Source organism: Balaenoptera borealis (genome assembly GCF_965194805.1).
Source record: "Balaenoptera borealis genome assembly, chromosome: 16".
NCBI classification, from domain to species: Eukaryota; Metazoa; Chordata; class Mammalia; order Artiodactyla; family Balaenopteridae; genus Balaenoptera; species Balaenoptera borealis.
In genome coordinates, this window is record NC_138872.1 from 79,140,865 (window position 1) to 79,164,141 (window position 23,277).

At 42.1% G+C, this 23,277-nt stretch overlaps 1 long non-coding RNA gene across 1 annotated transcript; it reads right to left on the bottom strand.

Moving 5' to 3' along the window:
- Positions 1-1,534: 1,534 nt before the first annotated feature.
- On the bottom strand, positions 1,535-22,529 carry LOC309612687. Its single transcript, XR_014235341.1, has 2 exons — positions 11,358-22,529; positions 1,535-5,050 (listed from the first exon to the last, which is right to left on the bottom strand). It is a non-coding gene; the product is annotated as an uncharacterized lncRNA (long non-coding RNA).
- Between the last annotated feature and the right edge of the window lie 748 nt (positions 22,530-23,277).

Here is a 23,277-nt window from a genome sequence, read left to right on the forward strand (position 1 = left end):
GGAGTGGTGATGACGGTAGAAGTGGTGGATAGGATGGAGATGACGATGGAGGAAATGATGGAAACCATGGAGATATTGGTGGCAGCGATGGTGGTGGTGATGGGGATGCCACTGTGGCTAGTGAATCTAGACGCAACAGTAACGCTGAGGCTAACAGCCAGGGAACTGCTGCAAGTAGCTCTTGACCCAGAACCCTCCACCAAACATAGAAGTTCCTCCAGCCACGACTTTATTTCAGTCTGAGAAGCCCCTCTGACCAGTGTCACCGATGATCATTTGTCTCCAGATGAGATAATGGGAAGGAAGGGGACCCAGTTGCCTCCCAAGCATTAGCTAATGTGAATGAAGCATCAGGCATGACCCAGCAGCTGACAGGGTAGGGGTTTCCAACTCAGTGAGAGGCTGGTGCCTGGGGTGCCAGATAGTCAGGAGGTCGCCTGGGGATAGGCCCTCCTGTTCTAGGAAGGAAGCAGGGCCCTGGCCATAGTCAAGCAGGAGAGCAAAGGTTCCCCTGGGTGGATGCAGAGCATCCCTGAGCCCCTGGGGCCGTAAAGGTGGGGAGACAGGGCCCAGCAGAGGCTCTGCTGAGAATGACACTGGACAGGTAGAAAAGGGGAACATTGGGTACCAGTGCTACGTAGGCTTCTGTCCTGGAGGGAGCTGCCAGGAGCGGGATGACGAGGTTGATGGAGGTATCTGAGGCAGGGGGGTTTGGGGGTCTTGCTGGCAGCAAGGGTGGAGCAATGATGGCAAGAAGATTCCAGGAGTGGTCCAAGCATGCGCTCTGAGGCGGCCACTGGGAATACCAGCATCTTTGGCAAAAGGTCACAAATTCCTCCCCTTCTGTTGACAGCAACACACGAATACTGCAGGCCCGCCATGACCAATGTTCTAGCTTTTTCCATTACCCACAGGCTGTCTGCTCCCACACACCCACCCCCCGTCCCCCGGCGTGCCCACTTCTGGCCTCTGTCAGGACGCTGGCGAGGTGCTGGCCTGGAAGAGCCTGGCTGGGGTGCCGGCCAGCCTCCCCTGTGTGCTGCCCGGCCAGTGGGCCTTGCCAGGTGTCGGCCTCAATTTCCCGATCCTTCTTGCTCAGAGAACCAAACATCTCGTCCCTCCACCCAAGCTGGGTCCTCCCAGGCCGCGTCCTTGGCAGCAAGAAGACCCCTGGGGCTGCAGTTAGACTCACCAGGAAGGGCAGGGAGGGGGCAGGTGGAAAGGTCATTCATCCAATTTGTTGCCTACCTCTCAGCCAGGTCACTGGCCAAAGGGAAGGGAAGGCAACGCTGTGGCGGATAGAGTGGCCGGGGAGGGGCAGCTGTAGGCAAAGTGGCTGGAGACAGCGGGGAGAGAGCTACACCAGGAAGTCTGGAGACCTGGGTGTAAGCCCTTGACTCACTCCTTCCCTGCACCCCACTGGTAAACAAGGTGGGTGAATAAAATAACCTTTGAGGTCCATCCCACCTTCCATGAGTCAGCAAAGTTCCCTCCCTCAGCCAACCCCATATCCCTTGCACAACTTTGCACTCAGTTTTTAAAAAAAAAAAAAAAAAACAGCTTGATTGCAATATAATTCACATACCATACAATCTACCCATTTAAAGTGTACAACTCAATGGTTTTTAGTATATTCACAAAGTTGTACACTCATCTCCACGGTCAATTTTAGAACATTTCATCACCCCAAAAAGAAACCGTTCAGCTATCACCCCCCAACTCCCAATCCTTCTGGGCCCTACCTCTATCCGCACCAGCCCTACGCAGCTACTCATCTACTTTCTGTCTCAATAGACTTGCCTATTCTGGACATTTCAAGTAATCACTGCTTCTTTAGAGAGGCACTGGGCAAACCGGATCTGCCTGCTTCCCCCAAACCAGCCCCTCCCTATGGCCCCATCCTGCCCCAGGCCCCGGGCTCCAGGTTGCCAGGGCTTTGGGCTACAGACTCTCCCTGCCATCTCCAACCAGCCACAAGTCCTGTCTCTCTCCCTCTCAGTGACTCCTGTCCTTTTCCTCCCCCGACACCCACTCCCTCTCCCACGGTCCACTGTGACATCGTCCACTCCTCACCACCCCTTGGGACTGTTCTAAAGTGAAAATCCAATTAAGTCACCCTGAAAACATAACACCTTCCTACAGGTCTCCGTTACCCTCAGGGTTCAGTCCAGAACTTCTGCCTCAGGCGTTTTAGTCTGGATTCCCGTGAATGCAGTGCCTGAGCAAGAGTGTGCATTTGGGAGAAGATTCCAAGAGACAGGAGGGAGGAGCAGGGAAAGCATGAAGCCCACCTAAGGGTATTCTCTGCCATAGGCAGCAGGGGCTCAATTCCACCAGAACCTCCAGGATTATACAGAATGTCACCCAGATTGGTCTGTCCGAGTGGCAGGAGATGGGCATTTTCTCCTTGGTGGAGGGTTGCTGCCAGGAGACTTAACCTCCATTCCCACATCCCGGACTGCATTTGCTGTCAGGCAGAGAGGGGACCCACTTGGAAGACTCTGAGACAGAGAAAGATGCTGTGGTCAAGGCCGTTGCAGGACTCCACCCAGATGCCCTTTGCCAGCTGTGCACCCACACAATTGTGAGCTGTGAACATGGGCTGCTCATGGCTTACAGCTGCCCCTTCTCCAGAGAACAGCCCTCAGCTGTTGGGAGCTATTAGCCTGGATGTTGGGCAGCCTACAGTCAATGGCCAGCTGAAATGGGGGCCTCCAGGAAAGTTAACACAGTGGTGCAGCTTATGCTCCAGAGCCTTCCCTGTGGATCAGGCCAAGAACACACTTCCCCTGAGGCCACATCCTGCTTCCCTACCTCAGGAAATCATGGCACCTAATTCTAATAACAGACTCAGGCTCTGTTTCTGGGGAACCCAGAAGGAAAATGTGGCCCATAACCAAGAAAAAAAAAAATCAATGAAATAGATAATGACAAAGATAATCAAATTAGCTGACAAGACTTTAAAATAGCTATCATAAATGTGTTCAAGATTTTAAAGGAAAAATAAATGTAATGAGGAGAGAAACAGAAGATATAAAAGAGAACCAATGTAACTTCTAGAGCTGAAAATATAATGTCCGAAATGAAAATTTCATTGGGTGAGTTTAACTGCAGATTGGAGGGGGAAAAAAGATTTAAAAAAAATTTAACAGAGACTTGGAGACCTATAGAACAACATTAATTCATCTATCACATATATAATTGGAGTACCAGAGGGTGAAGAAATAAGGGCTGAAATTTTTACAAATTTCAAATTTGGTGAAAACCATACACCCAAATATCCAAAAAGCTCAAAGAATCCCAAGAAGAATAACTACAAAGAAAGCCACACCAAAGCACATCATAATCATTTTGCTGAAAACCAATGATAAAGAGAAAATCTTAAAAGCAGCCAGAGGGGAAAATGACACATTATGTAGAGGAAATAAAGATAAGAGTAACTGCTGACTTCTGGTCAGAAGCAATGAGAGCTAGAGGACAATGAAATGACATCTTTAGAGTGCCAAAAGACTCAACCTAGAATCCTTTATTTCATGAAAATAGCCTTCCAAAAATGAAGGTGAAAAGTAAAGGTATTGGGACTTCCCTGGTGGTCCAGTGGTTAAGGCTCCGAGAGAGAGAGAAAGAAAGAGAGAGACAGAAAGAAGAAAGAAAGAAACAAAGAAAGAAAGAAACAAAGGAGAAAGAAAAAGATATTTTCTAAATGATATAAATGAACTTATTTACAAAACAGAAATAGACTCGCAGACATAGAAAACAAACTTATGGTTACCAAAGGGGAGAGCAGGGTGAGGTAGGGAGATAAATTAGGAGTCTGGGATTAACAAATACACACTACTATATATAGAATAGATAAATAACAAGGACCTACTGTATAGCACAGGGAACTATATTCAATATCTTGTAATAACCTATAATGGCAAAGAATCTAAAAAAGAATATATATATATATATACACACACATATATATATATAACTGAATCACTTTGCTATGCACCTGAAACTAACACATTGTAAATTAACTATACTTCAATTTTTTTTAATGATTTTTTTAAAAAGAAGAGATTAGAATGCAGAGAGCATACACAGAGACCAAGGGGTGAGAGATTTATCAAATAAAAATACAAGACACCTGGATATAGTGAATTTCAGACAAACAATGAACATTAACACATATATATTTTTTTAAATTAATTTATTTATTATTTTTGGCTGTGTTGGGTCTTCGTTTCTGTGCAAGGGCTTCCTCTAGTTGCGGAGAGCGGGGGCCACTCTTCATCGCAGTGCGCGGGCCTCTCACTATCGCGGCCTCTCCTGTTGCGGAGCACAGGCTCCAGACGCGCAGGCTCAGTAGTTGTGGCTCACGGGCTTAGTTGCTCCACAGCATGTGGGATCTTCCCAAACCAGGGCTCGAACCCGTGTCCCCTGCATTGGCAGGCGGATTCTGAACTGCTGCACCACCAGGGAAGCCCAACACATATATTTTTAATACTTAAATTATATATACATATTTTATGCATATTAATTATACATGTACATCAGTACACACACATGTACAGGCATACCTTGCTTTACTGTGCTTTGCAGATACTGCACTTTTTTCAAATTGAAGATTTATGGCAACCCTGTGTTGTCCACTTATGGTTAGCATTTTTCAGCAGTAAAGTTTTTTAAAAAAATAAAGAAAGAAAAATGAAGGTATTTTCTGACAAACAAAAGGTGAGAAAATTCATTGCCAGTGTACTTTGCACTGTGAAAAAAAAATTTTTTTTAATTAATTTATTTGTTTATCTATTTATTTATGGCTGTGTTGGGTCTTTGTTTCTGTGCGAGGGCTTTCTCTAGTTGTGGCAAGTGGGGGCCACTCTTCATTGCGATGCGCGGGCCTCTCATTATCGTGGCCTCTCTTGTCGCGGAGCGCAGGCTCAGTAATTGTGGCTCACGGGGCCAGTTGCTCTGCTGCATGTGGGATCCTCCCAGACCAGGGCTCGAACCCGTGTCCCCTGCATTGGCAGGCAGATTCTCAACCACTGCGCCACCAGGGAAGCCCCTGAAAAAATTTTTTAAAGAGTGTTTCAGGCTGAAGGAAAAAGATACTATGTGTAAATATGATCTACAAGACAATGAAGAGCATCAGAAGTGGCAAATATGTGGACTAATATGAAATATATTTTCTCTCGTTTTCATTTCCTTAAAAGATAATTGACTTTTCTGTATACCTGAAACTAATACAACATTGTAAATCAACTATATTTCAGGAAAAAGTTGTTTGTTTTGAAAAGAAATTTAAAAAATTTTTTAAAGATAACTGACTTTTAAAGAAAAAATAACACTGTACTGTGGGGTCTATAACCTACATAGAAGTAAAATAAAGGACTATAATGGCACAAAGGATGGAAGTGGAAGTACAGTGCTGCAGGGTCTTAATATTACTCATGAAGTGTTAAATATACTTTAAAGGTAGATTGTGATAAATTAAAAATACGAAGTATAAACTCTAGAGCAATTACACACACACACACACACACACACAGAGGGGGAGAGAGAGAGAGAGAACTGGCTAATAGGCAAAAGTGATCAAAATGGAAGGCAAAAACCAAAAGAAAAAACCTCAGTCCAAAGGAAGGAAGAGGAAGAGGCAAAAATGAACAGAGCTGTGGGAACAGATAGAAAACAAATAGCGGGACTTCCCTGGTGGCGCAGTGGTTAAGAATCCGCCTGCCAATGCAGAGGACACGGGTTCGAGCCCTGGTCCGGGAAGATCCCACATGCCGTGGAGCAACTAAGGCCGTGCACCACAACTACTGAACCCATGCTCTAGAGCCTGTGAGCCACAACTACTGAGCCTGCATGCCACAACTACTGAATCCCGCGCGCCTAGAGCCCACGCTCCACAACAAGAGAAGCCACCGCAGTGAGAAGCCCGCGCACCTCAACGAAGAGTAGCCCCCACTCGCTGCAACTAGAGAAAGCCTGTGTGCAGCAACGAAGACCCAATGCAGCCAAAAAAAAATTTTTTTTTAATATATTAAAAAAGAAAAAAAGAAAGAAAACAAATAGCAAGATGGTAGAGTTAAACCCAAACATATCACCCTGCATCTAGTCACATGGAGTAAGAGGGACTGGATTTGCCCTCCCACCTTAACAAGTAGAAAACCTAATAAAAGATACGACACAGCAGTTGTCTCACACGGACAAGAGGCAGTACTGAAATGTGATCCCTAAGAGAAGGGAAATAAGGTGCATTCTAAAATCTAGAAATTTTCTTAGATATTAGGAAATTAACATACTTCTAAATAACCCATAGGTCAAAGAAAAAAACCACATGGGAAATTAGAAATTATTTTGTACTAAATGGAAATGCAAACACAATATATCAACATGTGTGGGCTGCAGCTCTAAAAGCAGTGCTTAGAGGGAAATTCATAGCTTTAATGAGTATACACAAGATGAAAAGTCGATAATCAATGAGTAAAGGGTCTACCTTAAAAAGCTAGGAAATGAAACAGCAAATTAAACCTGAGATAGAAAAATGTGAATAATAAAGATAAGAGCATAAATCAATGAAATAGAAAGTGAACAAAACAATAAAGAAAATTGCTGATACCAAAAGCAGTTTATTTGAAAAGTCCAAATCATTAAAGTATTTGTAATCTATTGCTGTATAACAATATTACCACAAACATAGTGGCTTTAAACAGCATACATTAATTTTCTCATGGCTTTTGTGGGTCAGGAGTCCAGGCACAGATTAACTGGGTCCTCTGCTTTAGAATCTTACAAAGGTGTAATTAAGGTGTCTCATCTGAGGCTCAGCTGGTGAAGAGACTGCTTCCAACTTATGTGGTTATTGATAGAATTCAGTTCCTTACAGGATGCTGGGCTGAGAGCCTCAGTTTGAATTCATCATCATCATCATCATCAACTTCTCACAAAGGAAAGCCCGAGACCAGATGGCTTTACTGGTGAATTTTGCTAAACGTTTAAAGAAGAATTGATACTGGAGGACTGACATCAGCAAGACAGCAGAATAGGAGTTTTCTATCATCATCCCCCCACAGAACATCAATTCTGACAACCACTGATGGATGACAATACCTTCATGGGAGTCCAGGAGCCCAGCAGAGAAGTTCCACCACTGTTGGAGCAAAAAAAAAAAAAACCCAAAAAACAAGAAAACAGACGCATTGAAGATGGTAATGCACATTGAAGATGGTAATGAACAGTTTCACTTTACCTATGTCACCTCTCTGTCAAGGTGGGATAGCTCAATGCCAAGAAAGACTCCCTTGGCCTGCAATTTCTCCCACAGGGAAAAGTGAGAGTGTAGTGAATCAGCACCTGGCTACCCAGCCAGGGCAGATGGTGCCCAAGAGGCCCACTTCTTTCTCACCCACCCAGAATTCTGGGGTGATCAGCACAGCTGAGGGGTTGAGAGAGGCTAGGAGCACAAAAACCAGGGCTCAAAACTCATTAAAGGGCTGCAGATCCTACAAACCACTTCGTGGACTCCATCAGGAAGCCCACCCACAAGCCCCTTGGGATGCCTCACCTGCAGAACCCCCAACTAGTCCAAGCGTACCCCCAATGCTCTGCACACCTCACCCACCTCCTGTGGCCAGCTCCCTGCACACGCCCCCATGGGCAGTGAGTATGAATCGTTGCAGACCACTTACAAGCACATGCAGAAAGCTGGCCTGACTCTGGGACTGAGAGAAGGCACCCAAACATGAGCACTTTCAGGGCACGACCCTAGGAAAAACAAACAGGAGGTTCTCAGCTTCCAGCCTGGCTTTATAGACTCCATAGAAGGCATATAATCTTAAGAATTTCCCTCCAAGACGGAACAAGAGGTGTGGAGTGGGCACATCCATAGGAAAGGTCTGAGCCTCAGAATTCCTAGCTGGGCTGACTGGTGACAGTATTTCTCTCCCAAAGCCAGTCAGTAAAGACTGGAGAAAATGACTGCTTTTTAAAATGTGAAGACAACAATGCAAGACTTCAAGGAACACAAAAAATCAAGGAAACATGACACCACCAAAAGAACACAGTACTTTTTCAGCAACTGACCCCCTCAAATAGGAAGATTTACAAATTGCCTGACAAATAATTCAAAATCATCATTTTAAGGACGCTCGGTGAGCTACAAGAGAACACGGCTTTCTCAATGTGATATGAGGCATTTATGAAAAGCCCACTGCTAACGTCATACGTAATGGTGAAAACTGAAAGCCTTCCTGCTAAGACCAGGAATAAGACAAAGATATCAGGGCATTTAGGCAAGAAAGAGAAATAAAAGCACCCAGGTTGGAAAGGATGATGTATAACTATCTCTATATGTAGATGACAGGATCTTGTTCACAGAAAATCCTAAGGAATACATACACACACACACATGCACACGCACACACACACACACCTATTAGAACTAATAAACAAATTCAGTAAGGTTGCAGAGTACAAGAGAAATATACAAAAATCAATTGAATTTACATACATTAGAAATGAACAATTCTAAAGTGAAAGTAATAAAACAATTCCTCTCACCATATACAAAAATTAACTCAAAGGATCAAAGACCTAAATGTAAGAGCTAAAGCTATAAAACTCTTAGAAGAAAATATAGTAAATCTTTGTGACCTTGGACAAAGCAATGGTTTCTTAGATAATATGTGAAAAGCACAAGCAACAAGAGAAAAAAATAAGTAAACTGGATTTCATCAAAATTTTAAGCATTTATATTTCTTTTTTCTTTTTTTTTAATAATTAATTATCAAAACTGGTCATATATATATTTTTAACATCTTTATTGGAGTATAATTGCTTTACAATGGTGTGTTAGGTTCTGCTTTATAACAAAGTGAATCAGCTATACATATACATATATCCCCATATCTCCTCCCTTTTGCGTCTCCCTCCCACCCTCCCTATCCCCCCTGCTAGGTGGTCACAAAGCACCGAGCTGATCTCCCTGTGCTATATGGCTGCTTCCCACTAGCTATCTATTTTACATTTGGTAGTATATATAAGTCCATGCCACTCTCTCACTTGGTCTCAGCTTACCCTTCCCTCTCCCCATGTCTTCAAGTCCATTCTCTACGTCTGCGTCTTTATTCCTGTCCTGCTCCTAGGTTCTTCAGAACCTTTTTTTTTTTAGATTCGATACATATGTGTTAGCATACGGTATTTGTTTTTCTCTCTCTGACTTACTTCACTCTGTATGACAGACTCTAGGTCCATCCACCTCCCTACAAATAACTCAATTTCATTTCTTTTTATGGCTGAGTAATATTCCACTGTATATATGTGCCACATCTTCTTTATCCATTCATCTGTCGATGGACACTTAGGTTGCTTGCATGCTGGCTATTGTAAATAGAGCAAGCATTTATATTTCAAAGCACCATCAAGAAAGTGAAAAAACAACCCACAGAATGGAGGAAAATATTTGCAAATCATTTATCTGATAAGGGACTAGTTTCCAGAATATATAAAGAACTCTTATAACAATAAAAAGATTAAGTAACTCATTCTTTAAATGTGAAAAGGATTTTAATAAACATTTCTCAAGAGAAGATATACATGCAAATGGCCAATAAGCACATGAGAAAAAAGTTCAACATCATTAGTCACTAAGAAAATGAAAATCAAAACCCCACTATGATGCATTAAAACCACCATATGGCTATAATAAAAAGAAAGACAATAAAAAGTATTGACAAAAATGTGGAGAAATTAGAACCTTCATAAATCGCTGGCAGAAAAATAAAATGGTGCAGCCACTTTGGAAAACAGTTTGGCAGTATCTCAAAAAGTTAAACAAAGAAGTTGCCAAAGGAGATATTCTACTCTTATGTATATACCCAAGAGAATTGAAAATATATGTTCACATAAAAACATGTACATAAATGTTTATAGCAACATTATCCATAGTAGCCCCAAAGTCGAATCAACCGTCATACCCATCACTGATGAATGGATAAATATAACGTGGTATACCCATACAATGGAATAATATTCAACTATAAAAATGAACGAAGACTTATAAATGCTACAACATAGATGAACTTTGAAAACATTTTGCTAAGTGAAAGAAGCTAGTCACAAAAGGTCACATGTTATATGATTTCATTTATATGAAACGTAATTTGTAAATAAGCAAATGTTAATTTGTAAATAAGCAAATCCATAGAGACAGAAAGTGGTTGCCGGGGGCTGGGAGGAAGGGAGAATAAGTGCCTGCTAACGGATATGGAGTTTTTGGGGGGAGATGAAAATGTTTATGAGATTAGAAGATGATTGCACAACTTGGTGAATATACTAAAAACAACTGAATTGTTTCCTTTAAAAAAAAAGTGAATTTTATGGTATGTGATGTAAAAAAGAAAAAATAGAAAAATCTGAATGAGTCTATATCTACTAAAATTTATGTTTTATAGTTAAAACTTTCCAACAAGGAAAAATTCCAGGCCCAGATGGCTTCACTAGTAAATTCTAGCAAGCAATTAAGAATGAGGTAATACCAATCTCAAAAAAACTTTTACAGAACAGAGAGAAAATACTTCCCAACTAATTTTATGAGGCAATGTTACTCTGATACCAAAACCAGACAAAAACATTACAAGGAAAAAAAAACCCTAACAAATGTAGACGAGGGATCAGCAAACCATGGCCTAGAGGCCAAAACCAGCCTGCAATCTGTTTACGTAAATAATGTTTTATGAAAACACAGCCATGGCCATTCATTTGTGTATTGTCTATTGCTGCTTTCATGCTACAGTGGCAGAGCTGAGGAGTTGTGACGCAGATCACACGGTCTGCAAAGCCGCAAATATTTACTACCTGACTCTTCACAGAAAAAGTTTAGTGATTCCCTGCTGTGGACAAATAGCTCTCATGAATAAAGATGCAAAAATCCATTAGGAAGATTAGTAAATCAACCAAGAAACATACAAAACAGATAAAACATCAAGCCACCTTGAATTTATCCCAGAAATGCAATGTTTACAAAAAAGAAAAGAAAAAAATCAATTCAATACAACATATTAATGAATAAAGGTTAAAAACGACATAGTCTTCTCAATAGTGGCAGAAAAAAAGCATTTGATAAAATTCAACATCCATTCATGATAAAAACACTTTTCAGCAAACTAAAAATAGAAGGGAAAGTTTCCCATCCAGCATGTAAGAAGTTTGGAAGCCATCGCTCTGTCCTAACAGTAAGTAAAAGACCGAAGGAACTAAGTATCCAGAACTTCAGATCCATCAGAGAAGTGAGGTCACAGGGAAAGTTGCTGCCCACCCCCACTCCCCAAATTGCAGAGACTAGCAGATGAATGCAGAGAATCACAACTTACCAGAGCAGAAACCAATACTGGGGTGGGGAAACATCAACTACAATGACAAATTGTTGGAGGCTCAGTGTGGACAAGTCTGATTGATAAAAACTCCAGAGGGATTCAGTCATAGGGTGACTCCCCACACTTGTGTGTTTTACCTCCTGAAGCTCTACCAAGTTCTCATAATGAATATCTGAGAAAACCCCCCTAGTGCTTCTGGCAGGGGGAGAAGGAAACAAACCATTATGAAATATGCCAGAGCATTCTGTTCTTCTTAACAAAGCCTGCACTCAGGAGAAATTACCTAACCAGAGCCTTACTTGCGGAGGTTTTATCAGAGCCTGTCTTGGGGAAGGGGAAATACCCAACTCCAGCCCACTCTAGCCATCCTGTGCCACCCAAGTGGGGGAAAACAACTGATAAGCACTTGTGAAGTTCACAGTCCAGAAGCATAGGTTCACTAAAAGACTGAGATCTAATCATAGGACTATGGAATGCTCCTCCACCGCCCCCCCTTCCCACTACATCCCTAAAGGGCTATTTACAGTCATTCCTTTCACCCAGTACATCATGTCCAGCTATCAAAAAAAAAGTACAAGGCATACTGAAAGGCAAAAAAAATAGTCTGAAGAGACAGAGCAAGCATCAGAACCAGACTCAGATATGACAGGGATGCTGGAATTATCAAAACAGGAATTTAAAGCAACTATGATCACTACGCTGAGGGCTCTAATGGATAAAGTAGACAGCATGCCAGAACAGATGGGCAATGTAAGCAGAGATGGAAATTCTAAGAAAGAACCAAAGAGAAATGCTAGACATCAAAAGCACTGAAACAGAAATGAAGAATGCCTTTGATAGGGTTATTAGTAGACTGGACACAGCTGAGGAAAGAATCTTTGAGCTTGAGGATGTCTCAGTAGAAATCTCCAAAACTGAAAAGCGAAGAGAAAAAAGACTGGAAAAAAAAACCCAGAGTAGAACAGAACTGTGAGACAGCTATAAAAGGTGTTAACATATGCATAACGGGAATACCAGAAGGAGAAGAAAGAGAGACAGGAACAGAGAGAATTTCTGAAACAATAATGACTGATAATTTCCCCAGTTAATGTCAGACACCAAACACAGATCCAGGAAGCTTAGAGAACATCAATCAGGATGAACGCTGAAAACTACACCCAGGCATATTATATTCAAACTACAGAAAGTCAAAGATAAAGAAAAATTCCTGAAAGAAGCCAGGGGAAAAAGACACCTTACCTACAGAAGAAAAAAGATGAAAATTACATCCAACTTCTCAGAAACTATGCAAAAAGGAAGAGAGTGGAGTGAAATACTTAAAAGTATTAAGAGAAAAAACCCCCACCAATCTAGGATTCTAGGTGGAAATTATCCTTCAAAAGTGAATGAGAAATAAAGCCTTTCTCAAACAAAAATTGAGAGAATTTGTTTCCAGTAGACCTGCCTTGCAAAAAATGTTTTTAAAAATTGCTTAGAGAGAAGGAAAATGATAAAGATCAGAAACGCACTTCTACATAAAGAAAAGAAGTGCATTGGAGAAAGAGTAAGTGAAGGTTATATAAAAACTTATTTTTCTTATTCTTAATTGATCTAAGATAATAGCTTGTTTAAACTAATAACACCAACAATGTATTCAATTATGTATATATATACACATATATGTGTACACTTATGTTTAAGTGAAATGAAGGATGACAACAATACAAGGGACAGGAGGGAGGAATTAGGATTATTTTGTTGAGGTACTTGCACTACCTGTGAAGTGGTATAGTCTTATTTGAAAGTGAACTTGAATTGGTTGTAAATATATATTGCAAATTCTAGGGCAACCACTAAAAAAAGAAGTATTAACTGATATGCTAAGAAAGGAGAGAATATGGAATAATAAAAAGGCTCAATTAAAGCCACAAAAGGCAGAAATGATGAAAGGGTAAATCCTCCAAGAAGACATAACAATCCTTAATGTGTACATGGCTAACAACAGAGCATCGAAATATGTGAGGCAGGGCTTCCCTGGTGGCACAGTGGTTGAGAATCCGCCTGCTAATGCAGGGGACACGGGTTTGAGCCCTGGTCTGGGAAGATCCCACATGCCGCGGAGCAACTAGGCCTGTGAGCCACAACTACTGAGCCTGTGCATCTGGAGCCTGTGCTCTGCAACAAGAGAGGCCACGATAGTGAGAGGCCAGCGCACCGCGATGAAGAGTGGCCCCTGCTTGCCGCAACTAGAGGAAGCCCTCACACAGAAACGAAGACCCAACACAGCCAAAAAAATAAATAAATAAATAAATAAATAAATAAATAAATAATAATTGAAGGTGCTAATAATTAAAAAAAATATATGTGAGGCAAAAACTGACAGAACTGCGAGGAGAAATAGATGAATCTACTATCAGATTTGGAGATTTCAATACCCCTCTATCAGAAATGGACAGATTCAGAAGGCAGAAAATCAGTAAGGACATAGTTGAACTCAACAACATCATCAATCAACTGGATATAAGCAACATCTATAGACTACCTCACCCAACAATGGCAGAATACACATTCTTCTCAAGTTCACATGGAACATTGACCAAGATAGGCTACATTTGGGGGCATAAAACACACCTTAATGAACTTAATAGAGAGTGTACAATGTCTGCTATCAAGCCACAATGGAATTAAACTGGAAATCAATATTAGAAAGATAGCTGGAAAATCCTGAAATACTTGGAGATTAAACAATACACTTTACACTTCTAAATAACACATAGATCAAAGAAGAAATATCAAGAGAAATTTTTAAATACTTTGAATGAAATGAAAATTAAAACACAACTTAAAAAAAAAAAGATCAAAAATCAATCAACTAAGCTTCCACCTTAGGAAACTAGGAAAAGAAGAGCAATTTAAACCCAAAGTAAGCAGAAGAAAAGATATAATAAAAATAAGAGTAGAAATCAATGGAATTGAAAACAGAAAATCAATGAAACCAAAAACTGGTTCTTTGAAAAGATCAATAAAATTCATAAGCTTCTAACTAGGCTCAGAAAAGAAGAGAAAGAGAACTCAGATTACTAATATCAGAAATTAAATAGGAGGCAGCCCTAAAGCTCACCTGGACATTAAAAGGATAACAGAGAAATATGATGAACAACTCTATGCCCACAAATTTGATAACCTAGATGAAATGGATCAATTCCTTGAAAGACACAATCTGCAAAACTCACACAAGAAGAAATAGACAATTTGAATAGGCCTATATCTATTAAAGAAATTGAGTCAATAATTAATAACCTTCCAAAATAGACAGCACCAGACCCACCCAGATGGGTTCACTGGTCAATTCTAGCTATGAATTCTGTTTCTTCAATAAACATGGAACTATTTGGGTTAACTATTTAATCATTTCAGAAGTTTGTTGTTATTGAGGAATTGAACCTGTGGGCTCCATTGGGATGTCTCACATCACTACCATAGAGTTGCTTGGGGCAGTGGCATGAGAGACTGGAGGAAAAAAAGAAAAATTCTCTCCTCTCTCTGAGCATTAGGAGGTCTCTTTCCTGCTCCTCCAGCGGGAACTAGAAGGTTTCTCCTGGACTTCTCACTGTTCATGCCAACACCAGTTCTTGGTTTCAGGCTATATTGTGCTCAGGCTGGAGGATACTATAGGAAAAAAATGGGTAGACTCACCACTGATTCAGTGGTGCTCCAACTTGCCTTTTTTTCCAATGTTCCTACTAATATGGACTTTTCAGAGTCCTCAGATAGCTGTTCCATGTATTCTGTCCAGATTTTACAGCTGTATTCAGTAGGAGACACAGGGTGGAGTGCACTTACTCCATTTTACCCAGAACCAGAGCCTAAAGATTTCTTCAGACATACAAAACTGAAAGAATTAATTATCATCAGATCTTCACTTCAAAAAAATGTTAAAGGAAGTCTTTCAGACAGGAGAAAAATGATACCAGATGAAAATATGGATGGACACAAAGGAACTGAGAGCATCAGAAATGGTGTTTGGATAAACATAAAAATGTCTTTTTCTTATTTTTTAAATATTTTCAAAAGGGAATTGACTACTTAAAGCAAAAATAACAGTGTATTGTAGCGTCATAACATGTAGAAGCAAAATATATGACAACAAAAGCACAAGGGAGGGGCTTCCCTGGTGGTGTAGTGGTTAAGAATCCACCTGCCAACGCAGGGGACACGGGTTCAAGCCCTGGTCCGGGAAGATCCCACATGCCACGGAGCAGCTAAGCCAGTGCACCACAACTACTGAGCCTGTGCTCTAGAGCCTGCGAGCCACAACTACTGAGCCCATGAGCCACAACTACTGAAGCCCGCGTGCCTACAGCCCATGCTCCGCAACAAGAGAAGCCATGACAATGAGAAGCCCATGCACTGCAAGGAAGAGTAGCCCCCGCTCGGGTCAACTAGAGAAAGCCCACGCGCAGCAATGAAGACCCAATGCAGCCAAAAATAAATAAATAAAATAAATAAATTTTAAAAAAAAAAGCACAAGGGAAAGGGGAAAAATGGAAGTACAATGTTGTAACGTTTTTATACTATATTTTAAGTGTATAATGTTACTTGACGGTAGACTAATAAGTTAAAGATGTACACGATGTCATAAAACAATCACTAAATAATAAGAAACTAAGATTTATACCTAATAAACAAATAAAATCAAATGCAATCATAAAAAAAATATTCAATTAATTCAAAAGAAGCCCAAAAAAGAGGGAACAGGGAACAAAGAAAAGATGGGTCAAATAGAAAACAAATATCAGGATGGCAGATTTAAGTCCCACCATATCAATAATTATACAAAATATAAATGGTTTATAGGACAGGTGGCAAACTATGGCTTGCAGGCCAAACCCTGCCTGCAGCATGTTCTTACATGGGCCTCAAGCTAAGAATGGTTTGTCCGTTTATAAAGTATTGGTAAAAAGGAAGCGAAGGAGTATGTAGCAAAGGCCATATGTGGCCCACAAACCCTAAGTTATTTATTAATTGTCCTTTACAGAAAATGTTCTTCAACTGCTGGTCAAAATGCCCCAGTTAAAAAGTTAAAAGGCAGAGACTGTCAGATTGGATTAAAAAGTAAGACCTAACTATGATGCCTACATAAACCAGTATAGTAAAAGAATGAAAACATATATATATATATGAGATAATGGGGGAATATGTATATATATATATTGGTCTCTGCCTTCAGTACCTGGCATGGAGCTCCTAAAACCCGTGTAATTTCTTAAGTGATAAGAGCACTAGAAGCATCTTTTAAAAAATATTTGGTCTTTGGCCCTGGTTCCTGACACAGGGCTCCTGAAAACCTTGGGATTTCCTGGGTGATAGCAGTGTCTTTTGTTCTTTTTTTTTTTTTTTTTTTAAACTTGAATTTGCCACACTGGCAACTATTTACACATCATTTACATTATATTTACAACTATTTACATATCATTTACATCATATTAGGTATTATAAGTAATCTAAAGATGACTTAAAGTATACAGGAGGATGTACATAGGTTATATGCAATAGTTTGCCATCTTTTTTTTTTTTTTTCCACACACACACACTGTATTTTATTTTACAAGAGATAAATAGACTGACACCAAGCATTGTACATGGATGACCACAACAAAAGCAACAATGATTGCAATTACCAAACATGAAACACACTCATACTATGTCATAATATTGACATTCAGTCCAGTAATCCTCCACTGTAACAGCTCCTTTACTTTGCAGTGAAAATTGATTTGTATATTCTTTGCCTCTGAGTCCTTGTGGGATTTTTTTTTTTTTTTTTTAATTCAGACAGAAAGTCACAGAAATTATACTCATCCTCATCAGTTCACTCAGTCCCATGTAATTAATTTTTTTTTTCATCTTGATCTTTTGTTAGCACTTTTATGAGTTCATCAGTTTTTCATTAGAGTTCTGAAAATGCTTATTCATTCAGTTCAGCAGTACAGTCAGTTACCAGAAACCTGTACTTGTCAGAGTCTTTTCCATGAATTTCTTGAAGATGAAACCCTTTTATAGGAACATATTTGCAAAAGCATCAGAGTACACCCAGAACTGTCTGTAAATGACAAAAGACTTAAAAATGACCACAGTTAAAGATTTGAGTGTCTTTTGTTCTAATGAGGTAACTCTTGTTGGGCTTCTGGATGGGGCCTGATCATGAGAAAGATCAAGCCATAATTAGAAATTTGAAATTTTCAGCCCCACCTTCCCCCCACCTCACATTCTCCAGAGGGGAGAGGGCCTAGAAATGGAGTTAATAATTGATCATGCCTACATACTGAAGCCTCCGTAAAAATCCCAGTAGTATCATATGATATGATCATATCAATGTATGTATTTGACAAGATTCAGCATCCATCCTGGATAAAAACTCTCATTAAAGTAGGAATAGAAGGGAACTTCCTCAACCTGATAAAGAGCATCTACAAATTACTCAGAACTAAAATCATATGATCATGATCTAACAAATAGCAAAATGGCAGAAGCAAGTCCTTCCTTATCAGTATATACATTAAACTAAATGGATTAAACTCTCCTATTAAGAGACATAAGATTGGCAGAATGGATTTAAAAATAAATAAAGATATTCCATGTAAACAGTAACCAAAAGAGAGATGGAGTCTATGCACTAATTTCAGACAAAACAGACTTTAAGAAAAAAAAAAATGTTGCTAAAGACAAAGAAGGACATTACAAAGTGATAAAAGGGTCAATCCATCAGGAAGATATAACAATTGTAAGCATATATGACCTGAAAACAGAGCCCCACGGAATGCAAAGCAAAAACTGAAAGAATTGAAGGGAAAAATAAGCAATCCAACTATAATATTTAGATTTTTTTTTTTTGAAATCCTATAGTATGTAACCTTTTTTTTTTTTAAATTTATTTATTTTTGGCTGTGTTGCGTCTTCGCTGCTGTGCGCGGGCTTTCTCTAGCTGCCGTGAGCGGGGGCTACTCTTCATTGCGGTGCACGGGCTTATCATCGTGGTGGCTTCTCCTGTTGTGGTTGTGGAGCACAGGCTCTAGGCATGTGGGCTTTAGTAGTTGTGGCTCGCGGGCTCAGTAGTTGTGGTGCATGGGCTTAGTTGCTCCACAGCATGTGGGATCTTCCTGGACCAGGGCTTGAACCCGTGTTCCCTGCGTTGGCAGGTGGATTCTTAACCACTGCACCACCAGGGAAGTCCTGATATTTCTTTTTCTTTTCTTTTTTTTTTTTTTTTCATTTTGTGCCACACAGCTTGCGGGATCTTAGTTCCCCGACCAGTGGTAGATTGTATGCTCTGTGTATTTTATCACAATAAAATGTTACCAATAAGAAAAGAAATAGATAAGCCACAAACTTGAAAAAAAAATTTGTAAGACATATATCTGACAAACGACTTGTATCAGAATATATACATAACTCCTACAAATCAATAATAAAAAAATTAAAACCCAATTTAAGAAACAGGCAAAACACCTAAACATTAGACACTTCTCAAATGAAGTTTTATAAATGATAACAAGTTCAACATAATTGTCTGCAGGAAAATGCAAGTTAAAATCACAATGAGATACACTACATATCTATTAGAATGGCCAGACTGAAAAAGTATATGTATAATGTATGTTTCCACTCTAAAGGATGAAATTTAAAAAGATTGACAGTACCATTCTCCTTTATTGTCAGGGAGAAGGTAAAAAATATGAACACTGTGAGGAAAGTTTTGACCATTTCTTGTTTGATTAAACATACACTTTCCTCATCACCCAGCCATTCTGCTCCTAGTTATCCTAGAGGACGTTCTGAAACGATGGAAATGTTCTGTACCTTGACTGATGTTATGTACTGAATGTTTGTGTCCCTCCGAAGTTCCTATGTTGAAGCCCTAACCCCCAAGGCGATGGCATTTAGAGATGGGGCTTTGGGGACGTAATTAGGTTTAGATGAGGTCATGATGGTGGGGCCCCCATAATGGGATTAGCAACCTTAGAAGAAGAACAAGGCCAGAGCTCTCCCTCTCTGTCTGCCTCATGAGGGCACAGCTAGAAGATGGCCATCTGCATACCAGGAAAATAGCCCTCCTCAAGAACTGAAGCCACTGGCACCCTCATCTTGGACTTCTAGCCTCCAGACCATGAGAAATAAATGTCTAATGTTTAAGCCACCCAGGCTATGGTATGGCTTACCAAGACAATTGGGCTGTGGGTAATATAAATGTATGTATTTGTTAAAACTCATCAAATCACACACTTAAGATTTGTGAATTTTCTATATTAAATTTTATCTTAAGGAAATGTAAAGAAATATTGAACACCAGGGACTTCCCTGGTGGTGCAGTGGTTAAGAATCCGCCTGCCACCTGATCCCAGGAGACCTGGGTGGGCAGTGACCCCTCCACCCACTCAAGCCTTCAATCACGTCCCTCAGTCGGTCTCTTCCCCGCACTAATTATAACTTAACCAATCCCCACAAAGCATTTACTATTTACACAGCTTCAGACATGCTGAAGATTCCTATAATCTTTAAGAAAAATTTTGATCTGGTTATTATCATAAAAGAGAAAACTGCAAAAAAAAAGAATCCGCCTGCCAATGCAGGGGACACGGGTTCGAGCCCTGGTCCAGGAAGATCCCACATGCTGCGGAGCAACTAAGCCTGTGCGCCACAACTACTGAGCCTGTGCTCTAGAGCCTGCGTGCCACAACTACGGAGCCCGCGCACCACAACTACTGAAGCCCACGTGCAACAACTACTGAAGTCTGCACGCCTAGAGCCCATACTCCGCAACAAGAGAAGCCCGTGCACCGCAACGAAGAGTAGCCCCCGCTCGCCGCAACTAGAGAAAGCCTGTGCACAGCAACGAAGACCCAACACAGCCAAAAGTAAATAAATAAAAATAAATAAGTTTATTAAAAAAAAAAGGAAATATTGAACACCAGTTAATAGGTTTTCCTGTTATGGTGGTATGGGTTACCAACTCTGAAACAATTTTCTTGTATTCTAGCCTTGAGCAAATAAATACAAAGTGGGAGCTACTTTTCTCATTGTTGGAGGGAAGCACACATACATGAAAAGGAGAAGTCTAGAAGTATCCTAGGTTGTTGGATAGGAATGGGGTATATCAGTATGAACTCACAGTTTTGGGAGGTTTTGGGCCTTGCCTCTCAGCATGCGGGATCTTAGTTCCCTGACCAGGGATCAAACCCGTGCCCCATGCAGTGCTGGGAGCCCTAACCACTGGACTGCCAGGGAATTCCCAAACTAACAGCTTTTAATGTGTGTGTCTATGTGTCTGTGTTTGTGTACCTGTCTCTGTGTGTGTATGTCTGTGTGGACGGAGATTAAATGATAAAGCAAATGGGGCAAAATGTAAACAAGCGATGACTCCAGGATAAAACAATTGCAAGGGAGTTCCTTGTAATATTCTCTCAGCTTTTCTGTAAGTTATAAATTATTTCTAAATAAAAAGTCTCAAAAACCAATAAAGTGAATGGGCAAAGGTAGCCTACAGGGACGCAGAGAGTGGAGATGCTTTTGAGAACCACCCCACCCAAGGATGCTTAGGGAGGGAAGTCTACCTTACACGAGAAGGTCTGTGAGCGTCCACACGTTCACTACAATATCCCTTCCAGAATCAAGGAGAAATGCCACGTGGATTTTCCCATTTGGAAGAGGCAGTGGCAGCGGCGGCCTGACAGAAAGAAAAGAGGCCAGGCCAAGAGCCAGGGTACCTGGGCCCACGCTCCAGCTTGCCCCAGCCTCAGAGGATGGCCCCGGTCCTCTGGATCTCACCGTTCTGTCCACACTGTGAAGTGGCTAGAATCTCCAGCCACCCTGTTTTCACCACTCTGGTTGGTCCTGAAGCCAGAATGGTGCTCGCCAGCAGCTCAAAGACCCGCTGTAGCCCCCATGGGGGTTTCCACTTTCCAAGAATCAATCTCTCCTCTTGCACAGGCCGCCTCTTGGAACGCCAGCCCCTTAGCAATTTCCCTGCCTTGTCCTGAGGCCAGCCTCGAGCTCGTGATGTGATTTTCCAGGCCAAAGCATCTCCTTACCCTCAGAGCCTCCAGCTCCAACTCATCCCCGCCGCCGTCTCGGGACTGCCCTGCCCCAAGTCTGCAAATGTGCAGCAGCCGGACGTTCTGACCTGCAGGGTGCTGGCCACAGAGAGACGCGTGACCTCAGGGCCCAGAACTCACTGGGCTACGACTCCGCAGATCGGGATTCACCTGCTGGCCCCATCTGCTCACACCCAGCTGTCTACCCGGGAGTCCTGGAGATTCCCTCCGCAGGCTCCAGCCTTCCCAGGCCAGAGAGAACATTCTTTCGTTCACTGAACACATTTTTATTGGGTGTTCTGGGTAGGGTGAGCACACACAGACCCAGAGAGCTTACATTACAAACGGACAGGAATGTATACTTGCTCCCAGGGAGAGGTGGTCCATAGGAGAGGAAGTAGGAGCTACTCGTGTTTCCTAGGCCAAAAGAGAAGGGAGTTTTGGTCCCTAAGAACAGGAAATGCAAAGGCCCTGAGGCCATGTTGCGTTCAAAGGTTGGAAAGAGGTCCGTGTTACTGGTTAGCAGGGGCCAGATGTGCAGGAAGGTCAGATATGCTTGTCACTCATGGGATGACACGAGTACGTTTGCATTTGCAAAGATGCCCTGACTACAGAGTGGAGGGGGTACAGAGGAGAGTGGGCTCCCCACTTAGGAGCTATTACAGACAAGTAGGTGATGGAACTGGGGGCTCAGACAGCTGAGTCCTCCCCATAGTCCCAACAGAAGGTGGCATCTGAAGTTGGTTCCACCAGGCTCCCACCCGCCTGGGGACACGCCAGGGGCCATCTGAGCCATAGCTGCCTCTACCCCTCTATGGGGACCCAGCCAGCCCACAGGAGAGCCTTATGCCTCAGTCTCCCTGCCAGGCACTCCTGTTTGTGACCTGTCCCAAATATCACTCTTTTAAAAACAACAACAAAATGGCTCTATTAAGATATAATTCACACACCAGACGACTCACCCATTCAGTGGTTTGTAGTATACTGACAGATATGTGTAACTAACCATCAGCGTAGTGCATTTTAGAACACTTTCGTCACCTCTAACAGAAACCCCGTATCCTTTAGCTCTCACCCCCTGCCTCCCTCCCAGCCCCCCACCAGCCCCAAGCAACCACTAATCAACTTTCTGTCCCTGCAGGAAGGGCATGCTCTTTGCCTCCCCGCATCTGGGGGCTGACTCCCACCCCAGTGCCCCGGGGGCTGACTCCCACCCCAGTGCCCCGGGGGCTGACTTCCACCCCAGTGTCCCGGGGGCTGACCAAGTCTATTACATCGACCAGCAGGGTTAGAGCTCCAGGGCCACCACTGAGCCTGCCCTGCCCTTGGATGCCAGCTAGGTCCCCCTGCCTGACTCCTGGGACAGCCCCTGCAGCTGGCAGCTCCTCCTGACAGCTCTGCCCAGCCCCTCCTCTTCAGCTGGACATGGGGAGTGTCTGTCCCACCTGCCCCATAAGCCAGTGTCTTAGGAGCAGCATCTCCAAACCCCAAGGCTAGACCCCTGGGGCTTCAATTTAGGGCCTGCTTCTGCCCCTTCCCCTGTCCCAGGGCCAGATCCCAGACACACTCCAGCCAGCTAGCCAAAGCCTGTTCCTCATCTCTCCGTCTCTCTAGGGTAGGCCCTCCATTTTCCCCATTCCCCCTTCCTAGGATCCACACTGACCTTCCTAGAGGCCTTTGGCGGGGGCATCCCCATCTCAGAAACACAAGGGGAGGCCAGGTGGCCACCCAGCAGGTGGAAAGGATGTCCATGGTCGTCAGCCCTCCCTTTCTTTCAGTAGCTAACACTTTTTCCCATGCAAAAGCCATTTCATCTGGTTTGGAGGGGCTGATCCTTCCCTTTCCCC